Raw genomic sequence first — 16555 nt, 5'->3', positions numbered from 1 at the left:
TTCCACAATGCTCTAAAGCATGTCTAGATTTTGTCTATTTGTATTTTTGAAGGCTAACCACTGGACCTCTTCAATTTCATTGTTGTTTTTTTTTAAAAAAAAAAAAACAACCCAAAAAACAGAGAAGTACCATAAAAAAATTTTATTGATGCTTCCTGCTTTCCCCTCTATGGCCAGATTTATTTAATGAAAATACGTGGGCTAACTAAAAGATAACAGTACAATAAATGGCACAGTTTTAAAGAAAGAAAGAAAGAAACAAACAGATCAAGAGTATTTTAAGTCCCATAGATTTCAGTAAGAGAGATAAATGGGACTGAGAACTGCTTGGCTTTGGCTGCATCATGCCCAAATGTTAAGCCTTAAGTTCATGTATAAAAAGTAAAACATGTAACGAAAGCTCTACAAATATAGTCAACGGAGCAGTCCCTGAGCAAAGAGGTACCTTTTTAAAGTGGGGATTCTCTTTATTCAGCTGTGGGAGAGCAACTGGCCCGATCCACCACCAGCACAGCATCCCTCCAGTGGCTGTTGATGGTGTCTATCTTATGTTTCTTTTAAAGATAGTGAGCCCTTTCGGGGCAGGGAGCCATTTTATTTATATTGATCTAAACCGCTTTGGGAAATTTTGTTGAAAAGCGGTATATAAATGAGACCTGGTTGGGGGAGGCAAGTGGTCCAGTGTGGGCTCAGCTTCCCCTACCAGGTTACTCTGTCGTGGAGCAGGCCAGGGGAAGTTGGAGGGGGTGGAGTGGCTGTGGTCCACAGGAATATCATCAACCTTATCAGGGCCCCTGTGAGACAGCTGACTTATATTGAGTGTGTATTTTTGAGGCTGGGTACTAGGGATAGATTGAGGATTCTGTTGGTGTACCGTCCACCCTACTGCCCAACTGACTCCCTAACTGAGATGACGGAGCTGGTCATGGAGTTGGTGTTGGAGTCTCCTAGACTTTTGGTGCTGGGGGACTTCAATATCCACTTCGGGGCTGGCTTGTCTGGTGCAGCTCAGGAGTTCATAGTGGCCATGGCAACTATGGGCCAATCCCAATTAGATTCTGAACCAAATCATGTTGCCAGCCACACACTCAACTAAGTCTTTTATTTGGATCAGGGGGGAATTCAGTGGGTGGGAGATCCGGTGGTTTCCCCATTGTCATGGATGGACCACTACCTGGTTAAGGTTGGTTTCACAGCCACAACCCAACCCTGCAGTTGTGGTGGACCTATTAGGATTGTCCACCTGAGAAGGCTGTTGGATCCAGTAGGATTCCAAAAAGCCTTGGAGGGTTTGGAAGTTGGTGCAGCCGGTGATTCTGTTGATGCCCTGTTGGAAACCTGGAATAGGGAACTCACTAGGGCAGTAGACATGATTCCTCCTAAGTGTCCCTTCCGACCTGCTTCTAAAATGGCCCCTTGGTATACTGAGGAATTGCAGGGTCTGAAGCAGCTGGTTAGGTGACTGGAACACAAGTAGAGGAGACCTCAGCTCGAATCTGACAGGATGCAGCATAGGGCCCATTCGAAGGCTGTGTGTGCAGCAAAGAGGGACAGAAGATTTTGGTCTGCGTGCATTGCATCTGCAGCTTCGCATTCAGCAAAGCTATATTGGGTTGTGAGGAGTTTAATTTCTGCTCCTGCTGCCTTAAACCAGTCCCTGGAAACATTCTGCTTTTAATGTGTTCTTTGCTGACAAAATCTCCTGTATTTGGGCTGACTTGGACTCAACTACTTTTGCGGGGTCTATGAAGGAGGTGTCTGGCAATCCCTCTTGCATTATTAGGTTGAATCAGTTTCATTCTGTGACTCCTGAGGATGTGGACAAGCTGCTCGGGGTGGTGCGGTCTACCACTTGTTCTCTGGATTCTTGCCCAACTGGGCTGCTTCTATCTAGCAGGGAGATTGTTGGAGGTGGCCTGGTTAATACCATTAATGCATCACTGAGGGAGGGTAAGGTGCCTCCTTGTTTGAAGGAGGCAATGGCTAGACCACTTCCTAAGAAGCCTTCCCTGGACCCCTTAGCTATGGATAGTTATGGGCCAGTCTCCATTCTCCCTTGGTTGGGCAAGGTGATTGAGAGGGTAGTGGCCAACAAGCTCCAGGTGGTTGTGGAGGAAACTGATTATCTAGACCAATTTCAAACTGGCTTTAGTGGGGTTGAGACAGCCTTAGTCGGCCTGATGGATGACCTTTTCCCGGGGAATCAACAGTGGGTGTGACTCTGCTGGTTATTTTGGACCTCTCAGCGGCATTCTATACCATCAACCATGGTATCCTTCTGGATCGCCTGGGGGAGTTGGGGATAGGGGGCACTGCTTTGCAGTGGTTACACTCCTATCTCTCAGGTAGATTCCAGATCGTGGAGTTTGGTGACAGTTGCTGCTCAAAACAGGAGCTGTTATATGGAGTCCCTCAGGGCTCCATTCTGTCACCGATGCTTTTTAAAATCTACATGAAACCGCTGGATGAGGTCATCAGGAGATTTGGTGCTGAGTGTAATTAGTATGCTGAAGACACCCAAACCTACTTCTCCTTTTCATCTTCATCATCAGGAAATGGCATTAATTCCCTTAATGTCTGCCTACAGGCAGTAATGGGGTGGATGAGGGACAACAAATTTAAACTGAATCCAAGCAAGATGGAGGTGCTCATTGTAGGCCCTCAGAATTTGAGGGATGAGTTAGACCTTCCTGCCCTGGATGGGGTTGCACTCCCCTGGAACGAGCAAGTATGCAGCTTGGGAGTACTCCTGGACTCAGTCCTCACCCTGGTATCTCAGGTGGAGGCTCATGCCAGGAGTGCTTTCTATCAACTTCGGCTGCTTCAACTGCTGTGTCCATTCCTTGCAAAATACTACCTCAAAACAGTGGTTCATCAGCTGGTAACCTCCAGGCTTGACTATTACAATGCACTCTACGTGGGGCTGCCTTTGTACATAGTTTGGAAACTTCAGTTAGTTCAAAATGCGGCAGCCATATTGGTCTCTGGGGCAACCCGGATAGACCATATTATGCCCATTTTGAAATAGCTTCACTGGTTGCTGATATGTTTCCGGCAAAATACAAAGTGCTGGTTCTTACCTTTAAACCCTGAATGGCTTAGTTCCGCGTTATCTTAGAGAGTGCCTTCTTTGGTACAATCCCCACCGCATATTAAGGTCATCTGAGGAGGTCTATCTTCAGTTGCCACTAACACATCTGGTGGCGACTCAGAGGCAGGCCTTCTCTGTAGCTCCTTCTGGGCTATGGAATGCCTGCAGAAATCTGAGTTCATTATTGGCCTTCAGGACAGCTCTTAAGACGTATCTGTTTGGCCTGGCCTTCCAGGGTTTTAAAAACTGTTTTAATTGCTTTAATAAAGGTTTTATGTTGTTTTTAGTACATTTTTTTTATTTAAACAGTTAATTGAGTTTAGTGGTTTTTTTAAATGTAAACTGCCCTGAGCCATTTTTGGAAGGGTGGTATCAAAATCAAATAAATAAACAAATACATACATACATACATACATACATATAGATATTCATCATATTTGTCATATTCATATTCCTAAGTGTCCTAGTTTTCTGAGGTATACAGCTGCTTGTTCCAGTGGCATAGGACTTGATGGAGCTTCTTTTTCTGCCTTCCCACTTACTTTAATCCATGTGTGCATAGCATGGACCCAGACATTCTAGAAAACTCTCACCTTTCAGCACTCACTTGCCAACACAGGAAGCACAAGTGAGAGGTAGCTGAGAGACGGCATAGTGTTGGCTTCAGCTGTGAGGCTGTTGGCTTCAGCTACAATCTGGAACACAGGAAGCTGCCTTATACCGAGTCATACCATTGGTCCATCAAGGAGAGGAGAGCTGGTCTTGTGGTAGCAATCATGACTTGTCCCCATAGCTAAGCAGGGTCTGCCCTGGTTGCATATGAATGGGAGACTTGATGTGTGAGCACTGCAAGATATTCCCCTCAGGGGCTGAAGCCGCTCTGGGAAGAGCAGAAGGTTTCAAGTTCCCTCCCTGGCTTCTCCAAGATAGGGCTGAGAGAGATTCCTGCCTGCAACCTTGGAGAAGCCGCTGCCAGTCTGTGAAGACAATACTGAGCTAGATAGACCAATGGTCTGACTCAGTATATGGCAGTTTCCTATGTTTCCTATGTAAGCTCAGTATTGTCTACACAGACAGGCAGCAACTTCTCCAAGGTTACAGGTAGGAGTTTCTCTCAGCCCTATCTTGGCAGTGCCAGGGAGGGAACTTGGAACCTCCAGCATGCAAGCATGCAGGTGCTCTTCCCAGATGGCCCCATCCCCTACTTTACAGTGCTCACATGTAGTTTCCCATTCAAATGAAAACCAAGGTGAACCCTGCTTAGCAAAAGGGACAATTCATACTTGCTGCAACAAGACCAGCTCTCCTCCCATCATCTGCAACAGGCAGGTTGCACAATCTCTCATCTGCAACAGAGAGGTGGCACCTGAGAGAGGTAGTCAGGGCCAAGGGACATAAGAGGACGCAGTTGGAGCTGGGACTCTGTTGAAACCTTGCTACCTCAAAGCTGGTAGAAGCCTCACCTCACTGGCTCTTAGGTGAAACCAGCTGAAGACATTAAAGACCTTTATTCTGTTTTCCCTTGCAGGTATTGCCCCCTAAACTAAGATACCCCCATCTTCTTAGTCTTTCTTCATTAGGAAGGTGCACCAACGCCTTGGTCATTTTATTTCTGAGCCTTCTCCAGTTCTATCCTTTTCCAGATGGGATCATTGGAACTGTGCACAATGTTCTATGCAATATTCTAAATTCAGCAGTACCGTGGATTTTTATAAACATGAATCTCCCTGTCACAGTAGTGCAACAGGCCAATGCAGCTAACCTTACAGTAACACCTGGGAGTTATTCGCACATGGCTTCATGCTGTGGGGTAAATGTTGAGTGAAGCCACTTCAAATCGCACTCGTGGCATTGAGGGAAGCAGCCCCTCCCCTCTGCTCTCGGGTTTTGTTTTGATGCAAGTTCACATGGCATGCCTCCATGTTTTCCTTCTAGCCAGTTGGTGAGGGGAAGAGAGAGATTACTAAAGAGCTACATCTGTGTTTCTAAAGAGAGTATCCCACTTATCATGCTAATGATTCTATGTCAGTACCTCTCCCTGTTTGCTCTGGCGTTTTCAGAAAAAAGTAGCTTAAAAGAGCATTTTTAAAAGCTGGAAATAACTCGAGATAAGCTAGAATTCACAAGACAAAGCCCAATTTGTGCGTGGAGTGGGTCCAAGGATCTTGAAGGCACTTCGGGTTATGTTTGGCTGGTGTGTGAATGCACATACTCACATATGAATGCACATATTCAAGGTAGAAGCCCTGTCTGCAAAGCCTCCTGTAGTTCACTGAGATCAATTCAGAAATATATCAGATGTTGGACACTTATATCAGATGTTGGGACACTTCGCTCAGTGGTAAAGCACATGCATCATATAGGAGAATATCCTTGGTGTCTCTTTGTGAAAAAATGATATCACGGAGTAGAGCTTGGTCTGAGACCTTGCAGAGCTGCTGACAATCTTAGTAGCCGTATTAGACTAGATAGACCAGTGGTCTGACTCAGTATAAGCCACTCATATGTTCTTATGAAGCTCACACAGGCACAGCTAATCCACTAAATATACTTATACAATCCCTTTTATTTGCACATAATGGCTAGCATTAAGCCTAGCACATATCATGCTGACATTATTAGTTTGTATTTGGTAGACCTTTCCGTGCTAATGGAAAGCAGAGGTGATTTTAAAATTATTAGACATTTTCTCTAACCTGGTATTTCCCACACCAAGTAATGTGTGTTTCTACCCTGGCAATTCAGAACTATTACTGCATGGCATTTTTCAAGTGCAAAGGCATCGGTAAAGAGAAAGTGTAATGGAGAGAAACAACATAGTAGTGGGTTGTATATCTGTATGTAGAAATTTGGTATGAAATGGAATTTCCAAGTTAAGTGTTAAATATATCAAATTGCTTGAATGGATGATCAAACTGAGTTTCATTGTATATGGTTCCATTTGACAGATGCACTGGCATTTATATTCATAACTTGGTTTCGCAGCTTTGCATATTGGGAAGATGATGAGCAACTTAGTTGCATTCCTTTGATAATTCTCTATTTGACATTTGCATAATATGAAAGTATAACTCATAAATTAACCACCACCACCCCATGAGGTATTGCATTGTGTTAAAAAAGAGGCAACAACCTTCCACCTGATTTCACTTTATACTGCTTAAGCACACTGGATGGGATGCATTTATTCCTTCTGTGGCCTGATCCGTTCCAAAGTTCCAGAACAGCATTACATATGCTAAACACAAAACAAAACAAAAGCATGTCTCTCTTTCTTTGCAAGAGATAGGTGAAGTCCTCCCAGGTCAGAGATATCTATATATATCTATCTATCTATATCTATATCTATATCTATATCTATATCTATATCTATATCTATATATCTATATCTATATCTATATCTATCTATATATATAATTTTATTTATTTAAAATATTTCTATACCACCCAAAACTTGCATCTCTGGGCGGTTTACAATTAAAATCATTTAAAACATCAATTAACAATTAAAATCATTAAAAACATTAAAAACATGTTAAACTCAATATTAAAAATGTTAAAACTAGAAATCTAATTAAAAGCCCGAGTGAATAAATGTGTCTTCCATGCCTTTTTAAAAGCTGCCAGAGATGAGGAGGCTCTTAATCCAAAGGGAGCGCATTCCAAAGTCCAGGGGCAGCAATGGAGAAGGCCTGTGCCCAAGTAGCCACCAGATGAGTTGGTTGCAACCATAGAGGAACCTCTCCAGATGATCTTAACAGGCAGTGGGGCTCATGGTGAAGAAGACTGGAAGCAGAAAAATCCCCAAACTATTTTCCTCAAAATAGGGGAAAGAAAGATCATTTTATTCTCAATCCCAATATGGTTTTCCCTGCCTCCGTACCATAAATGTCAGCAGCTCTTGAGGAAACTACATTTCCCAAGAACTACAAGATAGGGATGTGCACAGAACCACAGCGGGGTGGTTCGAAGGCAGCGGGGGTGCCGCTTTAAGGGCAGGGCAGGGTGCACTTACCCCTCCCGCTGCTTTCCCCCCGCCAGCGCTCATTGCCGGTAAAAGCCTTTGGGGAGGCAGTGTACCTCCCTGCCACCCCTCCCTCCTCATCGACCGGAACTGGCCGGAAGTACCGGGTGCACGTGCACCCGTCGCCCTGCGTATTCATGCAAGCGCACGGCAAGGAGGTATGCTGCTGCCCCAACGGCTTTTACTGCAACGAGCACCGGCAGGGGGAAAGTGGCAGGAGGGGTAAGCATACCCTCCCCCGCCCTTAAAGTGGCACCCCCCCCGGCCTCAAACTTCAAAAAAAACCAAAAAACAACCCCAGTGTTTGAACCTGTTCAGAGGCCCGTAAAAGGGCCTCCAAACAGGTTTGTGCACATCCCTACTAATGGAGCCTTTCATCCTGACAGTGCACCAGAGAAGAGGAAAAGAGAGATCTTCCTCCCTTCCCCTTACGAGAGGGCTGCTATTGCTCTTGCTGGTGCAGGTTAGTGCTGTTTAAAGGGAAGGGAGGGCTGGGATGAAATAACCCAGGAATTTGTTTCTGGCTGAAATTTTAATCCAAATCAGAGAAGAATTTGGATATCCTAATGCTTCCCTTTTCTTTGAGCTTTTTATTATGAAACTCCAAAAAGTTGTATCCAGCACACACACACATACATATGAAGCTGCATTGTATTGAGTGTATCTAGCTCAGTGTTGTCTACACTGGCTGACTGTGCTCTTTTGGATTTCAGACAGGAGTCTTCCAAGCCCTACCAGGGAATGAACCTGGGAGTTCTGCATGCAATGAATGTGTTCTGTCACTAAGCTATGGTTCCTTCCTGAATGATGAATGAGACATCACACACATAACCCCACCGACAGAATGTTCTTACTTTCTATCATAACCTTACTGCCCCGTTGTTTAGCATCAACAGCATCTCTCATTTTGAGATTTGATTCAGGAAGCATGGAAGACTCTCTTAGGACGGGACTAGAATATTAGAATTTTAGATTTGGAAAGAAATTTGGAAGTACCTTCTAGCTCAACTACCTGCTAGGTGCAGGAACTTGGTAAACACTATTCAGTAAGACAATAATAAAGTGATGCTGCTGCTGCTGATGGATATAAATCCAGGAATCATATAATTCACTCTTCCAGTCAGTCAACTAATTAGAACCCATGGAAACATCAAAATATGTTATCAAACTGCAGTGGCATCTATAGTCTGTGTCCATTGGATGTGTAGTGGAGTGGGTGGATGGATTGCAAGGCATTTTTGAGTGTTAGAAAGATAGCAATAGCAATAGCACTTACATTTATATACCGCTCTATAGCTGGAAGCTCTCTAAGCGGTTTACAATGATTTAGCATATTGCCCCCCAACATTCTGGGTACTCATTTTAATGACCTCGGAAGGATGGAAGGCTGAGTCAACCTTGAGCCCCTGGTCAGGATCGAACTTGTAACCTTCTGGTTACAGGGCGGCAGTTTTACCACTGCGCCACCAGGGGCAGAAGATACTCAAGGAGTCTACTTTTATAGAGTCATACATTTTTTCTTTCAAGCACTCAGAGTCCTGGTACTGGGCTGAGAAGAGGAGAAAACACCACAATAAAAGTGTAGTATAAATTGCAAGCAGATGGTATACTGACAAACACAGTAGATAGAGAGTTGGGTCCATTTGAATTATGTTGATATATATATATCAGGTTGCTTTCACCAAGGTCCATAGCCATTTTGGGACTGGTTGCCTTGTAAGTATTATTTCAAGGAGAGTAGGATCCTTCCTTGTTTCAAGGAGGCAGTTATTAGACCACTGTTGAAGAAACCTGCATTGGATCACTTGGAATTAGGCAATTATAGGCCTGTCTCCAACCTCCCATGGTCCGGCAAGGTGATTGAGAGGGTGGTGGCATCTCAGCTCCAGGCAGTGTTGGAAGAAGCAGATTATCTGAACCCATTTCAAACTGGCTTTTGGGCAGGCTATGAGGTTGATACAGCCGTGGTTGGCCTGTTTGATTATCTCCAATTAGGAATCATCAGAGGGCGTGTGGCTCTGTTGATCCTATTGGAGCTCTCAGTGGCTTTCAATACCATTGTCTATAGTATCCTCCTGGAGTTCCTGAAGGTGTTGGGAGTGGGAAGCAATGCTTTGCAGTGGTTCCAGTTCTATCTCTCAAGTAGGTTCCAGATGGAGTCATTTGGAGATTGCTGCTCTTCAAAACAAGAGCTATTGTATGGGGTCCCTCAGGGCTCCATCCTATCTCCAATGCTTTTTAACATCTACATGAAACCGCTGGTAGGGATCATGAGTGATGCCTATGATAAGGCTAGGACTGGCCAAAAGCCTTGCTTTGCAAGTACACTTCAAACAATGTGTTCACAGCAACTAGCAAAGAGAATACAAGCCCATAGCATGTTCCCAATCTCTAAACTATAGTTTGGAGATTGGGGACATCATTTTTGTACCAGAGAACAATCTAAATCAGCTTAAATTAACATAACATATCACTGGTTTCATCACATGCCTAGTAATTTTATTGGAAACATATCAGACTCATTTTTGAAGAGCAAACAGGTGGTACTAAATAGTAAGCTTGTGCAAGCTTACTACCTTCTGCTGGTAGTAGTAGGTTGGAACACAGGAACGTAGGAAGCTGCCATATACTGAGTCAGACCATTGGTCCATCTAGCTCAGTATTGTCTACATGGACTGGCAAAGGCTTCTCCAAGGTTGTATGCAGGAATCTCTCTCAGTCCTATCTTGGAAATGCCAGGGAGGGAATTTGGAACCTTCTGCTCTTCCCTGACTGCTCCATCCCCTGAGGGGAATATCTTACAGTGCTCCTATGTGGTCTCCCATTCAAATGTAATCAGGTCAGACCCTGCTTAGCTTGGGGGGCAAGTCATGCTTACTACCACAAGCCCAGCTCTCCTCTATTATATACTGTAGGATTATATAGGTGATACATTTGTGCAAGAGCCAGGTAATTGTCCTAGATTAATTAGATCATAGCCACATGATATGATTAGAAGTCCCAGTGATATGACTGTTGCTGAGCTAAGCCACTTGAGACTTCAAATGGGATATGCTTGACGCCAATGCTTTAACATACCCCTTATTTAGGAGGACCCCCCCCCCCAAAAAAACCCACCTTCCTGGAATGTCGGTACAGTCCAACTGTATGTGAAGCTGTTGGTCATGTGTTTCAGCTCTTAATAGATGCTCTCAATGAGGCTGTTCACATGCGCAGCCAAGAGCAGGCTAAGACAAAGGAGCAGGCTCCTGGCCAGTACTGGGGGGATCTCCACAATTTATTTATTTTATTTTTACATTTAATATTCTGCTCTTCCTCCAAGGAGCCCAGAGTGGTGTACTACATACTTAGGTTTCTCCTCATAACAACAACCCTGTGAAGTAGGTTAGGCTGAGAGAGAGTGACGGGCCCAGAGTCACCCAGCTAGTTTCACGGCTGAATGGGGATTTGAACTCGGGTCTCCCTGGTCTTAGTCCGGCACTCATGGGAGTTCCAGGGGCTGGGATGACACATCCAAATCTCTGTGCTGCCATGGGCAGCTGGTGTCCATGATCCACACGCCCAGCAGGGACTGGCAACCATCTGCAGGGGAGGTACGTTCCAGCAGCCTTCCTCCCCACGTGCCTGATAGCCCTTCTCAGTGATCATGAGAAAGGGCTCGATGTTTTCTTACCAACCAGAAGAAAGAAGATCTCTCAGCTTTTTCATATAAGAGAAAGTTTTGGTTTCAAAGCCTAAAATCTTCTTTGATATGCAATTCAACAATCTACCTCCATCCTGCAATATGCCAACCTGTCCAGAGTAATGTATTTATTTTCCTGAAAAAATAGAAGACCTTACTAATCAAAAATGACATGCATATGCTACAATACAGGAGAAGAAGAGATAGTGTGGTATATTAAAATAGTGTGTGGGGGAGAAGCAATTAAAAAACCCCAGGTCCTCCATGTAAAGTTTCAACTTTCCTGACCATTCAGTTCAAAAGCTGAGCTATCTTGTCACCCATATTGTGAAAGATATGCAGCTTCACAAATAAATAGTAAGATACCGGGGGAGGGGGGGGTTATTTTGGCAAGAAAACAAGTACAAAAATTGCATTGCTTTAAAAATAAATTCCATTTGTGTCTCCTGGATACAAATTCTACATTATTAAACTTATACGCTGCCAACGTGACAAAGTTGTTTGTTCTGCTGTCCCTTTTCATATTTCATTTTAAGGGTCATTCAGCCCTGAGAATCTGATGAGGCTGAGTAGGACATTGTTTCAATTGTTTCTAATTTATGGCTCAATATAAATACTGCACTATCATGATTCCTGTCAGCTGAGATACAAGATAAACTGAGCATCTTCCTAGCATTATCTTTACTGGCAACACCCCCCCCACACACACACACGCATATGCAAACAATAATTCTTACTCAGAAGCACATTTGTCTGGTTTTGACTTACTTCCACATAAGGATGCTAAGATTGCTAGCTCAGATTAGTTTTACAGGTGATGCTAAGCTTATAATTTAGGGGCACAGACCTTCAGTATTTTTGCAGCAAGTGCAGTGGGGGGTAGTGATGTGCCTGGACCGGTCCGGAGGCCATTCCTCAGGACTCCGGACCGGTCCGGACATGGGCGGTTCGGGGTTCAGAGGGATTGGGGTGGGGGTTCCTTTAAGGGCAAGGGAGGGTTTACTTACCCCTCCCGCCGCTTCCCCCCCACTCCAGTGCACATATTCTCTTTAGTAATCAGGGCGGCAGGATACCTCCCTGCCACCCCTTCCCCCACTTGGCTGAAAAAGGCTGCAAGAAGCCTTTTGTGCATGCGCACATCGCGTGTGCTTTTCACGTCTCCATGACGTGCAAGCGCGCGGCCACACACGCACACGCACATTGCGGAGACGTGAAGCGTGCGCGGTGTGCGCACGCGCAAAAGGCTTTTTGCAGCCAAGCGGGGCAAGGGGCGGCAGGGAGGTATCCTGCCGCCCTGATTACTAAAGAGAATACGCGTGCTGGAGGGGGGAAAGTGGTGGGAGGGGTAAGTAAACCCTCCCCTGCCCTTAAAGAACCCCCACCCCAGTGCCGGACCGTAGCTCCGCAGTTCCGTTCACACCCCTAGTGGGGGGAACATAGGAACAAAGGAAGTTGCTGTATACAGAGTCGAACCATTGGTCTATCTAGCTCAGTATTGTCTACACAGACTGGCTACGGCTTCTCCAAATCTGCAGGCAGGAATCTTTCTCAGCCCTATCTTGGAGAAGCCAGAGAGGGAACTTGAAACCTTCTGCTCTTCCCAGAGTGGCTCCATCCCCTAAGGAGAATATCTTACAGTGCTCACATGTGGTCTCCCATTCAAATGCAACCAGGGTGGACCCTGCTTAGCTAGAGGGACAAGTCATGCTTGCTACCACAAGACCAGCTCTCCTCTTTTAAAATGGGATTGTGTGAATGAGTGAAATGCAGGAAATGACTTGACTAGCAAGCCAGAGGTTGTCGGTTCAAATCCCCACTGGTATGTTTCCGACTATGGAAAACACCTATATCGGGCAGCAGCAATATAGGAAGATGCTGCAAGTCATCGCCTCATACTGCATGGGAGGAGGCAATGGTAAACTCATCCTGTATTCTACCAAAGGCAACCACAGGGCTCTGCAGTTGCCAGGAGTTGACACTGACCCAATGGCACAATTTACCTTTATTTCTAAAGAGATCTCAGGTAGGCTATAGCAGTTTGCTATGCTATGCGTGAAACTGAGCTCCCATCTTTTGAGAGCTTGTCCTCCTGTGAGATCAGCCAAGGCTCTGTTGAGGCTTCTCTCCCCTCAGCCCCAGCTTCAACCTTGTTCCACAGATGCGGCCCCTCCCTAATCTCACTTTACTGATTCTGTTCGCAGCTGCTTGTCACGCCCCACTCAATGTATTTGTTTATTTGTTCATGTGTTATGAGTCAGTCTTTGTACTAATGGTGAAATCAAGCTATAGGATCGTCACTGCAGACAAAATCAGGGGTGGATGTGAAAACATAAAACAGGAGAGGGGATCCCTGCTGGATCAGGCCCAAGGCCCATCTAATCCAGCATCTTGTTTCACACAGTGGCCCACCAGATGCTGCTGGAAGCCACAGGTAGGAGTTGAGGGCATGCCTGGGGTAGAAGAAGGGTACCCCTAGATCAGCAATTCCAATTGTGTTCCACCCTTACATTTTGCGCTGACTTCCTTCACTACTGTCTTTAGAAAGCTACAGCGGGGACATGATTTGCTAAAATTGCAGAGGAGAAGAGATAGATATTGTGCAGTTCATTATGGGCCCCCTATCATAATTTGAGCACTGGCCCCACACAAACAGAGTGAATGTTCAGTGAATCAGGATCCTCTGCAGTGCAAAAGATTCAAATTGATCTGGATTGGGTACCTAAATGTAGAAAGTTTTAAAACCACCACCCCATTAGAAAAAATTGCACAGAGTGATATATAATTACGGGGCTAAGAGGGTTTACCTGTTAGCAACTAGCAACAAGGCCTCTCCTAGAAGATAGTGTCTTTTAATAATTTCCTAAGAAGTGGTGTTTGTTGTTCTCAAAGATCAGGGAAGAGATAATCATGGGTGCTGGCCTGGCAAGGCTAGACACCAGTGAGAAAAGACCCCCGTGTCAGGGTAGCAGACTGGGACCAAGTAGAAAGTGTGCTCAAATGTAGGTCTTGAGGGCAGGATAGGTGGGCAAGGCATAAAGGTTGTTCTCACAACCATGAGAGAGGCGGGGTGTGTGGGCAGTGGGTAAAGGCAGGATTGAACCTACTTTCCCTTCAGATGATTTGTGCTCTCCTTCTGGGCGCGTGGCATCCACACAATCTGTGCTGCTCTGTAGGCCTGGAAAATTAGTCCTGGCCTCCAGGAATCTCAAGGTGCATCATGTGAGCAGCATTCCCCCTCAAGCTTGGTGCAGCTGGAGTATGCGCATGAGCCCAGACCTGGGATGAAGGGCACGCTCGCACCCTTCAACCCGGGTAAAAAACCTGGGCCACTGGGGAAGGCAGCACCAGGATCTGCTTCAATCCTGGCACTTCATACAAGCATCCCTATGCAGGGAGGGCTGCCCAAGTCTGGGTAGAGCTGTTTGTGTGAATAGCCTTAAAGTATGCTTCGTGTTGAAGAAAGGAGAGGGGAAATAAAGACCGCTGTAAAAAAGGTACATTGGGCCAAGGGCAGGAAGAACAGTACACAGCTAGCAGGAGGTGAGTGGACACTCCAAGGAGCTTTGGAGCCAGGGAGGTAGGAGATCAAGGAGCCAGCAAGGACAAAGCAGGAGTGAAAACAGGGGGGAGTAGAATATCACATACCGAGGTGAGTCTCATAACCAGTGAGACTCGCCTGAATGGGGTTCGCAGGGAGAGTGGGCTTAGCCCGTTCTCTCCGCAGATGAGCATGCCGGCAGCCCTGGGTGGCCAGCTCCGTCACAGAGCTGGCGGGGGCTGAGGGATCGGGGGCCATGCAGCCCCTGCAAGTTCCAGGATGCCCTGATGAGTGTGTGGGGCATCATGGAGAGACCCCCAGGGCCAGGAGGTTTGTTTCAGCCTCCAGGCAGGGGCCTCCCCATGTGTTGGTGCGGCACGGAGCTGCTCTGTGGCAACACACAATCAGAAATATGAGATCCGTTAACCTCAGCTAAGGGGAGGGCTACTTTGGGAGGTTTGCTGCCAGGAGCCAGGCAGCTCCCATGGCAGGAGACGATCGGCAAAAAGTGGGCTAGGCTCCCTTAGCTCGCCTTTTGCCGATTGTGAGAATTTCCTCATTGGCTTAAAATTACTTCCAAGTATCTTGGCTGCAGGTCTCCAGTTTTATGTTGTGGTATATTGTTAGTAAACTGTCTCCTTAATTTTAAAGAGCTGTGTAATTTCACTTTGAACAGAGACCATTCAACCACCATGAGCTAGATGGAACAAGGGATTTAAATCATAGAATGCATACTTAAGCTCAAGAGACTGGAGAAGTTTCATTTATATCACTATGTTTATTTTCATATAGATGGAATCATGTTGGCTCTATCTAGTGGATATTTGCAAAACTGCAAACTTGCCTGGAGCTATTCCTTCTTTTTATAGCCTGAAGCACCTAGAAAGAAGCATGCAAAATTCTAAATGAGAAAGTCATATGAGAGATCTTTCCCTGTATGGCAGTCTAACTATACAAAATCCTGATCTGGTCAGACCATGGCAATGCCCGTCTTTGAAAGGCTATGGAACAGGAGGATGTCCCTCAATTCCCTTGAAGATCTGTATTTGGTATGAAGCAAAAGAGACACACAAACTATGCATAAATCATCTGTTTGTGCTGGATAGTATAAGATATAGGATAATTGAGGGAAATGATTAATCCCAGCTTTCTACGTACTGACCCCACTCAGTCACAACCCACAACTGAGGGGTCCTTAATTCTATTAAGCAACTTGAAATTTGGAGATAGTCAGGCTTAATATGAACACCCAGTCTCCAGTTTGGAGATAGTCAGGCCTTTGCTATGAATGCCCAGTTGTATATGAACACTGAAAGATGCAAAACAAAAAGTCAGGTCAAATTTATTAAAGACCATGCAGTATATTTAATGGAAGTACTTCAATCAAAACTACAACAACCTGAAATAACGTTGCAAGTTAATAGAATTTTTATTTTAACAATAACAGTAACAACTGAGAGCCAAAGGTATCCTACACTGGTGTAACAAAATAACTGTCACTGTGATGCAATAACTGAAACCTCTCTGGGCTTGAGAATAGGAATCAAAACAACATTGGGTTTATGCCTAGCACTCTCTTTTCAAGGCAAATATATGGACAAAGCAACTATTTTTCAAGAGACACAACTAAGAAAAAAACTAGAAATATGAAATTTCATAGAAGTATGAAATCCATACCTGAAATCCCATATTATATAGTTTGCCTGAATTTTCAATTGAATTTTTATTTTTTAAAAAATATGTTTTCCTGCTTGAGTATAGATTAGTTGCATTTCTGTTGCATCCAGTTAGCAAACTGTCTATCATTATGACTGATGAGGAGTGTGTTAAATGAAGACTTGTATGTTTAATAGATGTCTTAGGGATGCACTATGTTTATGCACATGGAGATACATGATACTATCTGTAGGAGCCTAAGCCATTGTTTAGTAGAAATGTTATGATGGTTGATCTAACAATGGTTAAGATATTGAGAGCACTGGCATGCTATTTCTTCCTCCCTCATTTTCCATCCTATTCCCTTGCACACAAATTCACTGTCCAATGGTAAGCAGTAAATGAACACTGTTCTTAAAGTTCATGGTGATTAGCTGTGAATCTGGGGTTGCAACCATGGTTAGAACCATAGTTAGGAGCAGGCTTGTAAAGTAACTCTGCTTGGTGTTAAGATAAGTGTGTGTGCAATGCTAATCATTCTTAGCTCCCAAAAGGGAAGGGAGA

Source organism: Hemicordylus capensis, chromosome 4 (genome assembly GCF_027244095.1).
Source record: "Hemicordylus capensis ecotype Gifberg chromosome 4, rHemCap1.1.pri, whole genome shotgun sequence".
In the NCBI taxonomy this organism is placed as follows: Eukaryota; Metazoa; Chordata; class Lepidosauria; order Squamata; family Cordylidae; genus Hemicordylus; species Hemicordylus capensis.
Note: the sequence above shows the minus strand (reverse complement) of the source record.